Consider the following 20,355-nt stretch of genomic DNA (forward strand, 5'->3'; position numbering starts at 1 on the left):
TCCTCAGATGACAGTCCTATAACATGTTACACAATAAATCTATATTTTGTTCGAAAAATGTGCATATTTGAGCTATAAATCAGTTTTACATTGATGCTACCATCATAGCTACAGTCAGAAATAGCACGGGAGTAGCCAGAGTAAATACAGACACCAACGTCAACTACCTAATTACTCATCATAAAACATTTCAGAAAAATATATGGTGTATAGCAAAATGAAAGACAAAGATCTTGTGAATACAGACAATATTTCCGATTTTTTAAGTGTTTTACAGCGAAAACACAATATATCGTTATATTAGCTTACTGCAATGGCTAACACAACAGCATTGATTCCAAGTAATCGGTAGCGATAGCACAGCTCGACAGATATATGAAATAGCATCCCAAATTGGGTCCTTATCTTTGTTGATCTTCCATCAGAATGTTGTAAAGGGGTCCATTGTCCAGAACGGTCTTTGTTTGGATCCAGAACGAACTATTTCCCTCTTGAATTAGCAAGCACACTGGCCGTGCGGCGCTAACCTCTCCTTCTTGAAAAAATTCTTCCAATGCATCACGTCTAAAGTCCCGAATAAATTTCAATAATATAATTAAACTATATTGAAAAAACATACTTTAGGATGATATTGTGACATGTATCAAGTAAAATCGAAGCCGGAGATTATATTCATCTATAACGACGGTTTTCCAGGAGGCAATTCAAGGTCCAACTTCGCGCCTTCGAGAAAAAAAATTATGGCGGACCTCTCACTCCAAGAGGCTGTATTCAATCCCAGAACGAGATATTCAAGTCCTTTCTGCTCTCACTTCCGCATGACACCCAGGGGAAGGCGTATGATGTGTTTCTATGGTCCCAAGTGACATGCCCTTTTATAGACAAGCTCTTGAAAAAAGACCTCGCATTTGGAAATCTCACTTCCGGATAGGAAATGGGCTGCAGAAAGAGTTCTGGTTCACTTAGAGAAATAATTCAAACGGTTTAAGAAACTAGAGAGTGTTTTCTATCCAATAGAAATGATAATATGCATATTGTACGAGCAAGAATTGAGTAGGAGGCCGTTTGAAATGGCCACCTCTTTCCAGGTTACTCAGTGCTGCCCCTTGCAGCCATAAGAAGTTTTAAAAAAAAGTGCTGATCCTAACTGACCTAAGACAGGGAATTCTTACTAGGATTAAATGTCAGGAATTGTGAAACTGAGTTTAAATGTATTTGGCTAAGGTGTATGTAAACTTCTGACTTCAACTGTACCTTAATAGAAAATGACTCAAGTGAAATTCACTCAGTAAAATACTACTTGAGTAAAAGTCTAAAAGTATTTGGTTTTAACTATACTTAAGTATCAAAAGTAAAAGTAGAAATACTTTAAAGTGACTTCTATTAGGCAATCCAAACAGCACAATTTTCTTTTCTTTTTTAATATATATACGGATAGTCAAGGGCACACACCAACACTCAGACACAATTTACATATGAAGCATGTGTGTTTAGTGAGTCTGCCGCATCAGAGGCAGTAGGGATGACCAGGGATGTTCTCTTGAAAAGTGTGTGAATTTAACCATTTTCCAGTCCTGTTTAGCATTCCAAATGTAACAAGTACTTTTGGGTGTCAGGGAAAATGTATGGGTAAAAAGTACACTATTTTCTTTAGAAATGTAGTGAAGTAAAAGTTGTCAAAAATATAAATAGTAAAATGCTAAACGTTGGTGCACATCCGCTGGATAGGGAGCCATTTCTTATGTTCAACATAGGAGGGCAAAGCACAGGAAGTAGCTCTTTCAGTAGTTTTGTTCGAATAGGGTCCAGTATGCAGCTTGAATGTGTCAAGAGATACAGGATTAAACAAGTTGAGTGTCTCCATTGATCCTAGGTCTTGGCAGTTCTGTGCAGACTCAGGACAACTGAGCTTTGGAGAAATACGCAGATTCAAAGAGGAGTCCGTACTTTGAATGTATCACTGCTAAAGTGAAAGCTATCCTCTCTTGTTGATTGCTGCTTTTTAGTTAACCTTGCGACAGTATAAAATTACATTTTGGATTGTTCGTATTCTCCTCAGTTAGGTTGGAAAAATAGGATGATCAAGCAGCAGTGAGGGCTCTTCGATATTGCACTGTACGGTCTTTCCAAGCTAGACGGAAGACTTCCAGTTTGGTGGAGCTTGGGTATTTTTTGTATACCAGGGAGCAAATTTATTGTGACAAATATGTTTTGTTTTTATGAGTGCGACTGCACAAGGTTAAATTTAGATCCTCAGTTAGGTGGTTAACTGATTTTTGTACTCTGACGTCCTTGGGTAGGTGGAGGGAGTCTGGAAGGGCATCTAAGAATCTTTGGGTTGTCTTTGGATCTTTTGTTGGAGTCTGAGCAGATTATTTGTTGCGATTACAAACATAATAAAATGGTGGTCCGATAGTCCAGGATTATGAGGAAAAACATTTAGATCCACAATATTTATTCGATGGGATAAAACTAGATCCGGGGTATGACTGTGGCAATGAGTAGGTCCAGAGACATGTTGGACAAAACCCACTGAGTTGATGATGGCTCTGAAAGCCTTTTGGACTGGGTCTGTGGACTTTTACAAAAATGGGAATATTATCAGTGAATATTATCAATATTACCTACAAGGTCCGATAGGAATTCAGGGAACTCAGTGATGAATGTTGTATACGGCCCTGGAGGCCTGTAAACAGTAGCTGTAAAAAGTGATTGAGTAGACTGCATAGATTTCATGACTAGAATCTCACAAAAACGTAGTCATTTTTTTTTGTAAGTTGAAATTTGTCAAATCTGTCATAAATGTTAGCAACACCTCTGCATTTGCGGGATGCGTGGGGGATATGGTCACTAGTGTAACCAGGAGGAGAGGCTTGAGCCATGTTTCAGTCAGACCAATCACATCAAGATTATGATCAGTGATTAGTTCATTGACTATGACTGCATTGGAAGTGAGGGATCTAACATTAACCTGTTGAGGACAGAGGGCGCTGTTTTCACTTTGGGGGAAAATCGTGCCCAATTTAAATGGCCTCGTACTCAATTCTTGCTCGTACAATATGCATATTATTATTACTATTGGATAGAAAACACTCTCTAGTTTCTAAAACCGTTTGAATTATATCTGTGAGTAAAACAGAACTCATTTTGCAGCAAACTTCCCGACAGGAAGTGGAAAATCTGAAATCGATGCTCTGTTCTAGGGCCTGCCTATAAATGTCCTTGATATTTATTAGTATACATGCACTTCATACGTCTTCCACTAGATGTCGACAGGCAGTGAGAGAAGAAATGGAGTGTATAACTTGATCTGGGGTCGAATAAAAGCTCTTTGTATGACGTGTCACCAGTTTCCTGTTTTCTGGAGCGCGCGCGAAGGGACCTGGTATTGCCTTCTGAAAGGCTGTCGTTATAGACGACTAATATCTCCGGCTTTGATTTTATTTGATAAATGTGACAATATCATCGTAAAGTATGTTTTTTCAATATAGTTTTATTAGATTATTGAAATTTATTCGGGACGTTAGGCGTGTTGCATTGTGTGCCTTTGTTCAGGAAGGAGAGCTTCGCGCTACTTTGCTAGCTTTCCGTGCTAATTGACTGGAGAAGAGGACATTCTAAAACCAAACAACGATTGTTCTGGACAAAGGACCCCTTGTACAACATTCTGATGGAAGATCATCAAAAGTAGGACCCATTTTATGATGCTATTTCATATATCTGTCGAACATGTTGTACTAGTAGTTTGCGCCCAGATTTTGGGCACGCTCTCGCTATAACTAAGCTGGATGTTGTAATGAAGTTATTTTTAGAATTCTAACACGGCGATTGCATTAAGAACTAGTGTATCTATCATTTCCTATACAACATGTATTTTCTAGTAACGTTTATGAATAGTTATTTGGTCAGAATAGTTGAGTGTCATAAAAATATCCGCACATTCTGGGAAAAAGATGCTACGTTAGCACAATGTATAACCACTGATTTCAGCTCTAAATATGCACATTTTCGAACAAAACATAAGTGTATGTATAACCTGATGTTATAGGACTGTCATCTGATGAAGGTTTATGAAGGTTAGTGAAAATTAATATCTTTTGCTGGTTTATTCCCTATCGCTAACGTGCCTATTGCTATCGCTAACGTGCCTTGATGAATGAATGCGGTAGTGTGGTAGGCTATTGTAGTAAGCTAATATAATGCTATATTGTGTTTTCGCTGTAAAACACTTAAAAAATCGGAAATATTGGCTGGATTCACAAGATGTTTGTCTTTAATTTGCTGTACACCATCGATTTTTCAGAAATGTTTTATGATGAGTATTTAGGTATTTGACGTTGGTGTCTGTAATTACTCTGGCTGCTTCAGTGCTATTTCTGACGGTAGTTGTGATGGTAGCTGCAATGTAAAACTGATTTATACCTCAAATATGCACATTTTTCGAACAAAACATAGATTTATTGTATAACATGTTATAAGACTGTCATCTGATGAAGTTAGAGCCATGTCTATGTTCATAGATAAAATGAGAGCACCCCTCCAGCTAGGATGGAATCCGTCACTCCTCAGCAGGCCAGGCTTGGTCCTGTTTGTGGGTGAGTCCCAGAAAGAGGGCCAATTATTTCCAAATTCTATCTTTTGGGAGGGGAAGAAAATGGTTTCATCCATCGATTGAGTTGTGAGACAATTACTCAATGCTGACACATCTTTCTAGCTGATTTACACGCTGAAGCGATGTTGCGCTTGCTGACTTCTGACTGTTTCATCCTAACATCGTTGGTGCCGACGTCGATAACAATATCTCTATACTCTCTACACTCGCTAGTTTTAGCTTTAGCCAGCACCATCTTTAGATTAGCCTTCACGTCGGTAGCCCTGCCCCCTGGTAAACAGTGTATGATCTCTGGATGATTATTTTTAAGTCTAATATTGCGTGTAATGGAGAGGGTTTTCAATTTGTCACAGCAAATGATGGGATGCTTCGGCGGCTTTGGCGGCTCAGACCCCGTAACGGGTGGAGGAGAGACCTGAGAAGGCTCGGCCTCTGACTCTGCCTTAATGGGGAGAACCGGTTGAAAGTTTGTCGGCTGAATGAGCAACACCGGTTGAACATGCGGACAGCATTTCTTTCCGGAAGCCTTGAAAACAAATGTCCGGCTGCGGGGACTGTGCAGGGGGATTTATACTATTATCTGTACTTACTGCTGGCACAGACGGTGTTGCATCCTTTCCATTGCCTAATGATTGCATCTGAATCTGTGCATTCAACACAGCTATCCTTACTGTAGTAACCTGGTATATTTATGTTTACCAATAGATGGCAGTATTGGCTCAAGACAGGGGTTTGCTTTCTGCTAGCCGTAGCCATTTCCTATGTCTGCCTATATAACCGTGATTTAAGAAGGCTTCAGGTAGCTTAAGCCAGGTGCATTAGAGAATGTTATTCTAAGTTACAATTAAATAATAAACCGTACTTACGTGCCATAAGTCATCAATCTAAGAAGCCTCTAAGGATACTACATTCACCATAAGGCGATAGTTCTCCTGTATATTATGAGTACAGCGACTGCAATGTTAATGTTACTACTTTTTCGGCTGGTGGAGGTCCTGTAGAACCATGTCCAGATAAAGCGTCCGGGGTGAAAAAGTTGAATGAAAAAGTAGAGCGAGGAAAAAACGAAGACGTTCGTAAATTTATTATAAGTAAAAAATGAAAAGTTTGGCACATAGCCAAGTAGTGTCGTGGAAATATTCGGTCAATCATATTTCACAAATACCGGAGCATGTGCATTCAAATAGACTTGTATTACAATATAACAAAAGCCGAGCTGGTTCATGAAACAACTCCCTTTCCAATCTTGGCAGACTACTTTTACATTTTTCCTCCTTACTCATAGTAACTCCTCTTAATGCATCATCCCCTCTGACATTTAGCCATCGTTATCTTATTGCCTTGCACTAAGTTTAGTTTGGTTTCATATTAGGGCATGGATAGAGCCACAGCAATAGTCCAAAAATAGACATGTTCTCACCTTAAGCCAGGTTCATGCATGTAGGACCATAGTAACAGTCCTTGGCACTTTACAGAAATAACCATACATGTCATCCTGCTAACTCCTCTGAAAGGGACACCCATGTTCTGGAAAAGACCCAAGAGGTGTAACCACAGCAACAGTACATAGTTGGCCATAACACAGTTACAGGAATAACCAGCCGTGTCCACACCCCAGACAGGTGCATGTCTAATGACCCAGAGCACATATAGAGTGCACTAGTTTTGCTGACTATCCTGATATGTATAATGGCCACACATGTTCTGGAAAATTCACAATAGTAGCAACAAACAGCACAACAGCATGGAGACAAGTCCGGAAGTTGAGGGCGGAGCAATAATTCATTATTATCGAGCAAAATGGGTAAATATATCCTGATATTACTTTTTGTCCATATCGCCCAGCTCTACTGATATGTCCAAAATATTATATCACAATATTTTTCTAATTTTGGATGGTATGGCAGTATTTGCCGGTATTATACATTTCTAGTTCTAAATATGTTTTATGTGTAGTGCATGGATGGCAATACATTCTAAATGTTTTATACTTATTAACCAAACTAGGACAAAACTGACAGTAATGCAGCGTGAGACCAGTTGTACTTAAGAGTATCTTAGCCGTTATGCCTTACTTTCATATTTTACTTTGTTCTATTGTGCTTTTACCAATGGCAAAAGTACTTTATCTGAAACCGTCTAAGAGCAGCCCATAGGCAACAGCTTGCAGGAGGAGATGAGGAGGAGGGTTTCTACTGACACAGGCTGACTTTGCTGAAGGGCACAGTAGAACAGCAGAGCCATGGCCTTCTTTAGCGCTTGACATGTCGCCTCTCTCGCTCTCTCGCTTGGAGTAATTGAAGCTAGGGTGATGGAAAGGGTCCAGGAGTTGCTGCCATTGCATCATGCTGATGAGTCAGGGCAGTGGCAGAGTGGCCTTACAGGGCATATTGTATTAAAGCCTCCTTTCCTCTCCTCCTTCCAGCCCACTTCATCTCTGTGTTCTGGCCCTTTGGCACTGTTACCACTGCCGCACTCAAATGAACCAATGGCAGGGATGAACATCGGAATTGTGTGTGTGTGTGTGTGTGTGTGTGTGTGTGTGTGTGTGTGTGTGTGTGTGTGTGTGTGTGTGTGTGTGTGTGTGTGTGTGTGTGTGTGTGTGTGTGTGTGTGTGTGTGTGTGTGTGTGTGTGTGGCAGGGTCAGCATTCCTCCCCTCTAGGGCACATTTCCCAGCTGAGAGAGATGTACACATGACACAGTTAGAAAAAGCTGGTACAATCTGTTGCAAAAGGAATGAACTAAAGCAATCTAGTCCTTTCTCTTTCCTCTGAATGAATAAAGATTTTACTATGATAATATCACTCCCATCCATTACGGTTCTGCTGCCATTTTGAACCAGTTCTTGTGAAAGATCTTATCTCAATAAGATGAAGCTGGCTAAATAAAGGTTAGATAAGATACAATCCTACCTGCTGACTTGTTTGTCACAGATGTGATGTGTGTAGGAGTTAATGCTGTGGTGCTCTAGTTAGGAGTGGAGAGGAGGAATGTTCTCCTACTTGGCTTAGGTGAGAGTATCATTACATCCCTGTGCCTAGCCTCATGCCCACCCTCTCTGTGCCCATGCTGGACCACACAGAATGAGCATCAATAAGTGATGGCCATTCTGGGCTCTGGTCCAGGCGTCCCTCTTATCAGTGGTGGGATGATGAGCAGACTGGGGCCAAATGTAATTGCTTCAACGAGAGGAGCTGAACACTGGCTTTCTCCTGGCTGACCTTTAAAATGAACACAGCATGTACACAGACTACAGACAACACAAGGTGGGAGGGAAAACACTGAATATGAGATTGTTGTTGTGTCTGCTACGGATTTGGTACCATGCTGAGTGTAGGCATTAGTATTTTCTGTAAGGCTTTTCCTGTTGATGCCAAAAGTACAAGAGACATTGTACAGTACATTTTGTATGGTTTATGGGAAGGATTTTGATGTCTGTAAATGCAGACGCATTCACGCAACACACACACACACAGTCAGCTATGCTTTGTTTTGTTTAGTTTCAGTTTAGTAGAACGTCAATGGAAATTCCCAATCAAGAATGGAATCTCAACAGATAAAGGCAGCATTGGTCACAGGTATTCTCGGGGTAAACCATATGACTTGTTAAAATGAAACCAAAACCGAGATAGAGATCTAAATATTTGCGTTTTAAAATGTATTTGTTAATTAAGTCTAGCTTGTAATCCTGGATGTGTAGCTAACAGGTGTTTATTCATACAGTAGATGCCAGCTTTTAAATGTTTAAAGTTCAAATGAGAGCAATCTACTGTGTTAGAGAATAATAAAAAAGCATATCAAATAATTGTGTCTTTCGTCTCTCTGTGTTTCATACACTGAAGAAAAATATAAACACAACATGTAAAGTGTTGGTCCCATGTTTTATGAGCGGAATTAAAAGATCCCAGAAATGTTCCATACGCTCAAAAAGCTTATTTCTATCAAATGTTGTGCACAAATATGTTTACATCCCTGTTAGTGAGCATTTCTCCTTTGCCAAGATAATCCATCCAGCTGACAGGTGTGGCATGTCAAGAAGCTAATTAAACGGCATGATAATTACACAGGTGCACATTGTGCTGGAGACAATAAAAGGCCACTCTAAAATGTGTAGTTTTGTAACACAACACAATGCCACAGATGTCTCAAGTTTTGAGGGAGTGTGCAATTGGCATGCTGACTGCAGGAATTTCCACCAGAGCTGTTGCCAGAGATTTGAATGTGAATTCTTCTACCATAAGCCATCTCCAACGTCATTTTAGAAAATATGGCAGTATGTTCAACTGGCCTCACAACCGAAGACCACGGGTAACTAGGGCTGTGGCGGTCATGACATTTTGTGAGCCGGTGATTGTCAAGCAATTACCTGCCGGTCTCAGGGTAATTGACCTTTAATTAACATAAACATGTTTAGCATCTCCTTGCTTTCAAACCTTTGGAACGTCTACATTTTAAAAAATTCTAATAAATTAATTTATTATAGCCTAGACCATCACAATAAAGCCATTTAGTTATTTTTGACAGGTCTAAAGAAACATGATATGAAGAAAATGTAGTCTATTTCAGGAAGAACGGAATAGCACACTCTGAGTTGTCCTTATGTTAGGTCCTCATCTGGCTATTCCATATGGCTGTGGGCTACACTAGTTCATTTAGCAGGCAAGATTTGCTTAGAATACTGTGACGTTATTTTATAGTATGAAGAATACAATTGAACATACATGAATTAAATAGAAAGGATATTTTATCCAAATGATTTCAGAGGGAATGTGCACATGCATGTGTTTAGCGGTTAACAATGCTTAACTTAGAGTTATTTATGCAACTTTAATTGTGATACAAACGTTACGCTATATGTTTTGATTTCTAATACATTCTAAGGCTGCATGATGCGACTCTAATAATTATATTTTTTAAAGTTGCATAAAAGGCATGAGCTCTATTTCTTGCGCAGGCTGCACACACTTAATCAGTCTCTCATTCCCAATTTGACAAGCACCTGATAATATTCTCAACCGTCAGACTATTCTTAATTTAATCTGATCTTTACATATAGCCTACTAATATACAGTACCAGGCAAACGTTTGGATACACATACTCATTCAAGTTTTTTTTTCTTTTTACTATTTTCTACATTTACAATAATAGTGAAGACATCAAAACTATGAAACAACTCATATGGAATCATGTAGTAACCAAACAAGCTTAACCTGGAATGCTCTTTCAACAGTCTTGAAGGAGTTCCCACATATACTGAGCACTTGTTTGTTGCTTTTCCTTCACGCTGCAGTCCAACTCATCCCAAACCATTTCAATTGGGTTGAGGTTGGGTGATTGTGGAGGCCAGCTCATCTGATGCAGCACTCCATCACTCCTCTTCCTGGTCAAATATCCCTTACACAGCCTGGAGGTGTGTTGAGTCATTGTCCTGTTGAAAAACAAATGATAGTCCCACTAAGTGCAAACCAGATGGGATGGCGTATCGCTGCAGAATGCTATGGTAGCCATGCTGGTTAAGTGTGCCTTGAATTCTAAATAAATCACTGACAGTGTCACCAGCAAAGCACCCCAACACCATCACACCTCCTCCTCCATGCTTCATAGTGGGAACCACACATGCGGAGCTCATCTGTTCACCTACTCTGCGTCTCACAAGACATGGCGGTTGGAACCAAAAATCTCAAATTGGGACTAAGGACAGCTTTCAATATGTCTAATGGCCATTGCTCGTGTTTCTTGGCCCAAGCAAGTCTCTTCTTATTATTGGTGTCCTTTACTAGTGGTTTCTTTGCAGAAATTCTACCATGAAGGCCTGATTCATGCAGTCTCCTCTGAACAGTTGATGTTGAGATGTGTCTGTTACTTGAACTCTTTGAAGCATTTATTTGGGCTGCAATTTCTGAGGCTAGTAATGAACTTACCCTTTGCAGCAGAGGTAACTCTGGGTCTTCCTTTCCTGTGGCGGTCCTCATGAGAGCCAGTTTCATCATAGCGTTTGATGGCTTTTGCGAATGCACTTGAAGAAACTTTCAAAGTTCTTCAAATTTTCAGGATTGACTGACCTTCATGTCTTAATGTAATGATGGACTGTCATTTCTCTTTGCTTATTTGAGCTGTTCTTGCCATAATATGGACTTGGTCTTTAACCAAATAGGGCTATCTTCTGTATACCACCCATACCTTGTCACAACACAACTGATTGGCTCAAATGCATTAACCTCTCTGGGATATTCGGGACGCTAGCGTCCCACCTCAACAGCAGCCAGTGAAATTGCAGGGCTCCAAATTCAAAACAACAGAAATCCCATAATTAAAATTCCTCAAACATACAAGTATTTTACACCATTTTAAAGATAAACTTGTTGTAAATCCAGCCACAGTGTCCGATTTCAAAAAGGCTTTACGACGAAAGCACACCAAACGATTATGTTAGGTCAGCACCTAGTCACAGAAAAACACAGCCATTTTTTCAGCCAAAGAGAGGAGTCACAAAAAGCAGAGATAGAGATAAAATGAATCACTAACCTTTGATGATCTTCATCAGATGACACTCATAAGACTTCATGTTACACAATACATGTATGTTTTGTTCGATAAAGTTCATATTTATATCCAAAAATCTGAGTTTACATTGGCAGGTTATGTTCAGTAATGTTTTGCCTCCAAAACATCCGGTGATTTTGCAGAGAGCCACATCAATTTAGAAATACTCATAATAAACATCGCTAAAAGATACAATTGTTATGCATGGAATTATAGATAAACTTCTCCTTAATGCAACCGCTGTGTCAGATTTCAAAAAAACTTTTCGGAAAAAGCACACCATGCAATAATCTGAGTACGGCGCTCAGACACAAAAACAAGCCATACAGATACCCGCCATGTTGTGGAGTCAACAGAAGTCAGAAATAGCATTATAAATATTCACTTACCTTTGATGATCTTCATCAGAATGCACTCCCAGGAATCCCAGTTCCACAATAAATGTTAGTTTTGTTCGATAAAGTCCATAATTTATGTCCAAATACCTCCTTTTTGTTCGCGGGTTTAGTACACAAATCCAAACTCAGGAGGCGCGGGCAAGTCCAGGCAAAAGTTCAGACGAACTTACAGTTCGTAGAAACCTGTCAAACGAAGTATGGAATCAATCTTTAGGATGTTTTTATCATAAATCTTCAATAATGTCTCACCCGGAGAATTCCTTTGTCTGTAGAAATGCAATGGAACGCAGCTAACTCTCACTGAGCCTGAGACTGAGCTCGTGGCACTCTGCCAGACGCCTGAATTAATCAGCTCTTATTCCCCCCTCCTTCAGAGTAGAAGCCTCAAAAAAGGTTCTAAAGACTGTTGACATCTAGTGGAAGCCTTAGGAAGTGCAATATGACCCTGTAGACACTGTATATTGGATAGGCAAACCTACAAAACTCAGATTTCCCACTTCCTGGTTGGATTTTTTCTCAGGTTTTTGCCTGCCATATGAGTTCTGTTATACTCACAGACATCATTCAAATAGTTTTAGAAACTTCAGAGTGTTTTCTATCCAAATCTACTAATTATATATATAAGTTAAGAAGGAAAGAAATTCCACAAATTAACTTTTAAAACTTCTTATGGCTGCAAGCCCGATATCGGTACACCTATGACAACATCCAGCTCAAAGTGCAGGGCGCGAAATTCAAAAAAATATTTTTTTTAAATATTTAACTTTCACACATTAACAAGTCCAAGACACCAAATGAAAGATACAGATCTTGTGAATAAAGCCACCATTTCAGATTTTTTAAATGTTTTACAGGGAAGACAAAATATGTAAATCTATTAGCTAACCACGTTAGCAAAAGACACCACTTTTCTAACTCCATCAGTTTCTTACTCCATCAGGTGCTATCACCAATTCGGCCAAATAAAGATATTGATAGCCACTAACCAAGAAAAAACCTCATCAGATGACAGTCTGATAACATATTTATTGTATAGGATAGGTTTTGTTAGAAAAATGTGCATATTTCAGGTAGAAATCATAGTTTACAATTGCACCCACCATCACAACTCGACTAGAATAAATACAGAGAGCAACGTGTATTACCTAATTACTAATCATAAAACATTTCTTAAAAATACACAGCTCACAGCAATGGAAAGACACAGATCTTGTGAATTCAGACAATATTTCAGATGTTCTAAGTGTTTTACAGCGAAAACACAATAAATCGTTATATTAGCATACCACATGTGCAAACGTTACCCGAGCATTGATTCAAGCCAAAGAGAGCGATAACGTAATCATCGCCAAAATGTATTAATTTTTTCACTAACCTTCTCAGAATTCTTCCGATGACACTCCTGTAACATCATATTACAACATACATATAGAGTTTGTTCGAAAATGTGCATATTTAGCCACAAAAAAACGTGGTTATACAATGACAATACTAGCAAAACTAGCCTGAAAATGTCGGGCGCCATTTTGGACAGTGATCTGGCGTAATGAATAACTAATCGTAAACTTGACAAAAAAATATAGGGTGGACAGCAATCGAAAGACAAATTAGTTCTTAATGCAATCGCTGAATTACATTTCTAAAATTATCCTTACTGTGCAATACAGGGTTCGCCAAGCGAAGCTATACCAAAAAAAATGGCGGAATATGCGTTTAACATTTTTCGACAGAACAACGATTTATCATCTTAAATATTTCTTACTATGAGGTGATCTTCCATCAGAATCTTGGGCAATGTATCCTTTCTTGGGTCTAATCTTCTTTTGGTCGAAAGATGTCCTCTTGTCCGTCGAAATGCCCACTAACGTTCGACCGGGACCCCGAAACGTGCCCGGCGCTTCAAAGTGCATCACAAAGCAATGCCTCAAAATCGCACTAAACGGATATAAATTGCTATAAAACGGTTTAAATTAACTACCTTATGATGTTTTTAACACCTATAACGAGTAAAAACATGACCGGCGATATATTACTGGCTAAACAACAGCTTGGAAAGAGAGCAGGTCCGACGTCCATCGTGCGTCAGGCGCAGGGAGCAAAAGAACGGTACATCCGGTCTTTGGCCTTTTATACAGGCCCTGATTGCGCAATCGACTCCATTCAAATTGTCACCTCTTACTGACATCTAGAGGAAGGCGTGGGCAGTGTTTGTATCCTCATAGCATTTACAGGGACTTTAAAACTGACCTGGGACCAGAGTCCAAGATTTCTGAAATCTCACTCCATATCAGGAAAAGTGCTGTAGAATGAGTTCTGTTCCACTCAGAGACATAATTCAAACGGCTATAGAAACTAGAGAGTGTTTTCTATCCAATAATAACAATAATATGCATATTGTACGAGCAAGAATTGAGTACGAGGCCGTTTGAAATGGGCACCTTTAATCAGAGCTACTCAATACTGCCCCTGCAGCCATAAAAAGTTAACAAGGCACACCGGTTAATTGAAATGCAGTCCAGGTGACTACCTCATGAAGCTGGTTGAGATAATATCAAGAGTGTGCAAAGCTATCATCAAGGGTGGCTACTTTGAAGAATCTCAAATAAAAAATATATTTTGATTTGTTTAACACTTTTTTGGTTACTACATGATTCCATATGTGTTATTTCATAGTTTTGATGTCTTCAGTATTATCCTACAATGTAGAAATTAGTAACAATAAAGAAAAACCCTGGAATGAGTAGGTGTGTCCAAACTCTTGACTGGTACTGTGTGGAATTACAGTTTTTCTATTAGAATGGCCCACAAAAACAAAACGTCATTTGTAGCCTGCACTGGAATAGCAAATGGAGATTACGTGCAGTTATGTCTTTAATATGCAGGCATAGGCGGCTCGTCTATAAGGCTAGGGAAAGCTTTTCCTAAAGTCATTTGAATTACGTCAACTTAATTGAGAAAACAACAGTATAGCCTATCCTATTGGCACCAGCGGAGAGCATCAGCAATATCCTCAGTGAGTAGATAGTCACTATTTATCATTGTTGACACAGTGCTACTTACAAGTTAGTTTTTGGACAATAATTTCCTCCTTCCGTTTAGATGGACGTCATATTCTATTTGTGTCTCCCCTTCTTGTAGGCCTATTATATGGACGTAATTTTTATTGATATGTTTGTCACTGTCAGCAGAGTAGGCTACCTTTTGTCCTAATAAAAAGGAGTCTGCTAATGTCTCCAGTCATATATAAAGTGTAGTAGAATTGCATGAAATGTGTTTACAACAGGCCACATTTTTCCCATGCAAAGAAAGAAGAAACGTATCTGTTATAGCCTAGACCTACTCTATGCTGTACATGCTCAGTCATGCGTTGTCTTTTCTTGCAAACATTGAGTTATATTATTATCCTAAATGATGACTGTCCAATCTACCCATCACATTAGGAATAGTAGGCTATCTTACATAAGTCTGCAAATGAGATTATGCATACAGTGCTTTATTATAAAGTTGCTTCCCCAAAGATTGAAACTCACGCGCCGCCTATGTATGCCAGTTGTAGAGCATAGTAATGTTTAATTTTAAGAATTGAGCAATAAATATGGCATCACCAGAAATCTGTGATCCTCTTTTAAATAGTGGCCAGTCAAAACTCTGGGTTTATAAGAACACATGTTTCACTAGGCTCTGAAGGCTATGAGAAAGATGAACAGAGCAAAGTACAAAGAAATCCTTGGTGAAAACCTGCTCCAGAGCACTCAGGACCTCAGACTGGGGCGAAGATTCACCTTCCAACAGGAAGCCAGAGCCCAGACTTGAACCCGATCGAACTTCTCTGGAGAGACCTGAAAATAGCTGTCCAGGGATGCTCCCCATACAACCTGACAGAGCTTGAGAGGATCTGTATAGAAGAATGGGAGAAAATCCGCAAATACAGGTGTGCGAAGCTTGCAGCGTCATACCTAAGAAGACGCGATTCTGTAATCGCTGCCAAAGGTGCTACAACAAAGTACTGAGTAAAGGGTCTGAATACTTATGTAAAAAATTATATTTCATTATTTTTGTAAATTAGCAAACATTTCTGAAAAACTTTTTGCTTTGTCATTATGTGGTATTGTGTGTCGATTGATGAGGGGGAAACAACTATTTATTCCATTTTAGAATAAGGCTGTAACGTAACAAAATGTGGGAAAATTCAAGGGGCCTGAATACTTTATGAATGCACTGTAACTGTTTGTTACATGCAATATGCTTTGTGGAATCCAACGGACAGATGTAGGCGCTCCGGTTTTGTGATGAAACAAATGTGTGGTTGAATTTATTCTGCTGTGTGTTTTTAATGTCTCGGTCTTAGGCCTATATATAACGGGGGCAAGGCAAATTAACTAACAGGTTTTAGAGCAAACAATGCAATTATCACAACACATAGGTTGTAATATGGCTTTTTTTCTGGTTTGCCCAAGGATTTTACCCACCGCTACTGGTAGACAAACCTATTAATAGATGTATAGATGTACAGGTAACTACTGTACCAAAATAATGGAAACACTTGAGTAAATGAGGGATACAAAGTATATTGAAAGGAGGTGTGGTTCCAGAGTTAATTAAGCAGTTAACATCTTCGGTTGGGCGGTATCCAGATTTCCATACCGTGCTTGTGCCATCCCGGGATATACGGTATTATTGGTAGTGCATACAAGGGGTGCTATTTAAAAAATAATAATAATCTGAACAAAATGCTAACAAGTACTAAGGAATCCTCATAGAGAATGCTTACTAAATGCTAATGAGCACATTGCAAACATTATATACAGTTTCTGACCTAAACTATACAAGTAACAAAAAAATTCTACCCACAGTTTGCTGCACGCACAAAACGAATATTAGCCAACAAGGCTCTTGATCTAAGAGGGGATTCTCTGCTGTTACCAAGCGAATGCTTGATTTTGGAAGAAGCTAGCCATTTAGCTAGATAGCTAACTAAACTAAATGCACAACTGCAAAGCATTTAGCACATTTTAGACAGTTAACTTAATAGTTATAGCTAGCTGGCAAACATTTAGTTGTGAATTCCATACTGTAATTAGGTCACCTGGCGCATGCTGCACGACAGTGAGTGACTCACAAGTCTCCGGTCTCTCGTCATTGTGTGCTTGTAAACAAACACCACATGACGCTTGACTGGGGACTACTGTAATCTACATAACAATGTGTCAGGTGAAATGAAGAACGCAATGTTCTAATGTGTTGCACAAGATGACCTCAGGAATTTACTTACATAATAACTACAAATATTCAAATAAATTGTTTCACCGGTATTGACGGTATTGGAAAAACATCCCGTGGCTTTTTCCAAATACCCCAGTATATGGTATATACGGTACACGCCCAAGCCTATTAACATCTCATCATGCTAAGGGTCGTGTAGAAAAATGCCCAGTTGCCCAATATTTTGGCTACCATGGCTAGAAGAAGAGATCTCAGTGACTTTGAAAGAGGGGTCTCAAAAGAGCATAGGGGGTTTAACCCTTTGTCGCGTACGATCTCATATGTGTGATCATTGTTGAGTTTTCTCTGCAGCGTACAAATATGGGATTCGAACAGTACCAACAGAATGTACGATGCAACAAACGCATCTGAACAGCATTCTTGTCTGAAAAGCATCTAAATAATGTTTTGTACTGATGGGAAATATATGTCTTCACAACTTTATTCCTCAATTTCACCTTTTATTGTGAAAGTTAAATGCGAACTTCATCATCCAAGCATCACACGGAACACATCCACAGCCATACTCATTCCATCAACCAGTGTTACGTTCCCCAGTTTCTGTGTTGTTGTGGGTTTGTATGTGTGTGTGTGTATTTCAGGAAATGGCTTCCTGATAAGAGAATTTTGTTCTCCAGGTACATAACCCAATTTAATTATATTACTCAGTCTGCAAACCAGAATTTGTAAGATCCTGGTCGAATGAAACGGACGGAGGCCAGCTACAATAGATAGTCAAAAAGGTTTATTCAGAGAACGTTCTAAAGTCAGGAATAGAAAACAATTCATTTTATACTGACTTCTCACACCCACACATTCACACAACCAAACGCACACACACACACACGCACACATACAAACAGACGCACACACACATACACATGCATACAAACAGACGCACACACACACACACACACACACACACACACACACACACACACACACACATGCATACAAACAGACGCACACACATGTCCTGCTACCCAGCCGCCAGAGATTAGTGACCTTGTCCTTGAGTCATACTCCCTGTTCTTCTCCCAAATCTCTAGTCAGGTCGGCACCAAGCTCAGACAGTCTGTGTTTATAATACCATAAAGACATATTGTCTTTACCCTAATTCTGACTAGACTACACATTTATTGATTATGATGTTATACATTCTAATCACTTCCATACAATTATATGTTTCAGGGCGGAATATTCTAATCATTCAATTAACCGATAATTCTCACCTAACACTTCCTGGAATCCTAAAGCAGCTGATTGGTCGGCCCCATCGCTGATTGGAGCTCTGACCCCTCCCTCTCGTCAGGGGAAACAGCTGTCTCGTCAATTACCAACTTCTCCAGCTTGATAAAAGCCAGTGTTCCTCCCTCAAGGAGGAGAGCTTCTTTTTATGTCTTGTGTTGATTGTTGTGGCTGTCAGTAAAAGTTTTGTGGATATTATATTGTAGCCGCTCCTTCAGAGGTATGTGTATGCCAATAGGACTTAGTGATTTTGGTTATTGAAATTGTTCACTTAAATTATTCTGTTTCATTTGTTCCCAGGGGGGGAAGGGGAACGCACCTTGGGAGTGTTTAGGCAAGAGGTCTGCGGGCATACATAACCTGTAGTATTTAATCTGTCCATGCACACTAGGTAAGACCTGGGTGGACCACCCCCTGTATTTTGGTTAGCGTGCCAGGTGGTGCTAAAGGTTAGGTTAGAAGTGGGAAGGCAGGTAAAGGTAGGAGAGGGGATTCCATAACTTTTACTTTCTTTACTTTGGTCCCATCCAGCCCCTTTTCCCCACATTACCGTGTTAAGGAATAATAAATTCCCTGTAAACAGTATTTTTCTCTGCCTCTGTCTTTCCCCGCACCTACGATCCACGGGGAGTTGAGATGTAGCGTTGCGTTCCCTCCTCCATGAGGTGTACGTAACACCAGCCTAAATAAAAGGTTGTGCTGACAAAAGAACAAAACATAAGTTAGCGACCTAACAGCTAGACTTGTTTACAATGTACCACATCTCTGGTGAGCACAAGGGAGAAATGTAATATTGTTTAGAAAGAGATGTGTGTCAGCTACGCATGTTTGGTTATGTTTGACAAACAAAAACTCCCTAATCTTAGAATGCCATTCACTTTAAGGCATATTAAGATGGCTGTTATTCATTTTGTCGTTCAGCCACAACTTGGTGACACATAAGATATTACAGTTTTTAATATCCCGTTGGTAGGCTATACAGTGGGGATAAAAAGTATTTAGTCAGCCACCAATTGTGCAAGTTGGTGGCTGACGTACTCCGAACGTGCGCTGACCAACTGGCAAGAGTCTTCACTGACATTTTCAACCTCTCCCTGTCTGAGTCTGTAATACCAACATGTTTCAAGCAGACTACGAAGGTCGAAAGCCATGCGTCCTCCGAAACACAACCCAACCAGCCGCACTGCTTCTTAACACAGTGCGCATCCAACCTGGAAGCCAGCCGCACCAATGTGTCGGAGGAAACACCGTGCACCTGGCGACCTTGGTTAGCGTGCACTGCGCCCGGCCCGCCACAGGAGTCGCTGGTGCGCGATGAGACAAGGATATCCCTACCGGCCAAACCCTCCCTAACCCGGACGACGCTAGGCCAACAGGTGCCATTAATACAGGTAACGAGTGGAGGATAGAGGAGCCTCTTAAAGAAGAAGTTACAGGTCTGTGAGAGCCAGAAATCTTGCTTGTTTGTAGGTGACCAAATACTTATTTTCCACCATAATTTGCAAATAAATTCATTAAAAATCCTACAATGTGATTTTCTGGATTTTTTTTCTCATTTTGTCTGTCATAGTTGAAGTGTACCTATGATGAAAATTACAGGCCTCTCATCTTTTTAAGTGGGAGAACTTGCACAATTGGTGGCTGACTAAATACTTTTTTGCCCCACTGTATAGCCTACCAACGGGATATTAAAAACTGTAATATCTTATGTGTCACCAAGTTGTGGCTGAACGACAAAATTAATAACATACAGCTGGCGGGTTTACACTGTATCAGCAGGATAGAACAGCAGCCTCTGGTAAGACAAGGGGTGGCAGTCTATGTATATTTCTAAACAACAGCTGGTGCCCGACACCTAAGGAAGTCTCTAGATTTTGCTCGCCTGAGGTAGAGTATCTCATGATAAGCTGTGGACCACACTATTTACCTAGACAGTTTTCATCTATATTCTTTGTAGCTGTCTATTTACCACCACAAACCGTTGCTGGCACTAAGACCGCACTCAATGAGCTGTATACGGCCCTAAGCAAACAGGAAAACGCTCATCCAGAGGTGGCACTCCTAGTGGCCGGGGACTTTAATGCAGGGAAACTTAAATCCATTTTACCTCATTTCTACCAGCATGTTAAATGTGCAACCAGAGGGAATACAACTCTAGACCACCTTTACTCTACACACAGAGTGTACAAAGCTCTCCCTCGCCCTCTATTTGGCAAATCTGACCATAATTCTATCCTCCTGACTCCTGCTTACAAGCAAAAATTAAAGCAGGAAGCACCAGTGACTAGAT

General features: G+C 39.9%; 1 protein-coding gene across 2 annotated transcripts in view; it reads left to right on the forward strand.

Annotated features, from left to right (window-relative positions):
- Positions 1 to 20,355, forward strand: part of bicd1a (bicaudal D homolog 1a) — a 106,193-nt gene that overhangs the window by 55,364 nt on the left and 30,474 nt on the right. The gene's annotated exons all lie outside the window — the stretch shown is intronic.

This window comes from Salvelinus namaycush, chromosome 9, assembly GCF_016432855.1.
Source record: "Salvelinus namaycush isolate Seneca chromosome 9, SaNama_1.0, whole genome shotgun sequence".
Classification (NCBI taxonomy): Eukaryota; Metazoa; Chordata; class Actinopteri; order Salmoniformes; family Salmonidae; genus Salvelinus; species Salvelinus namaycush.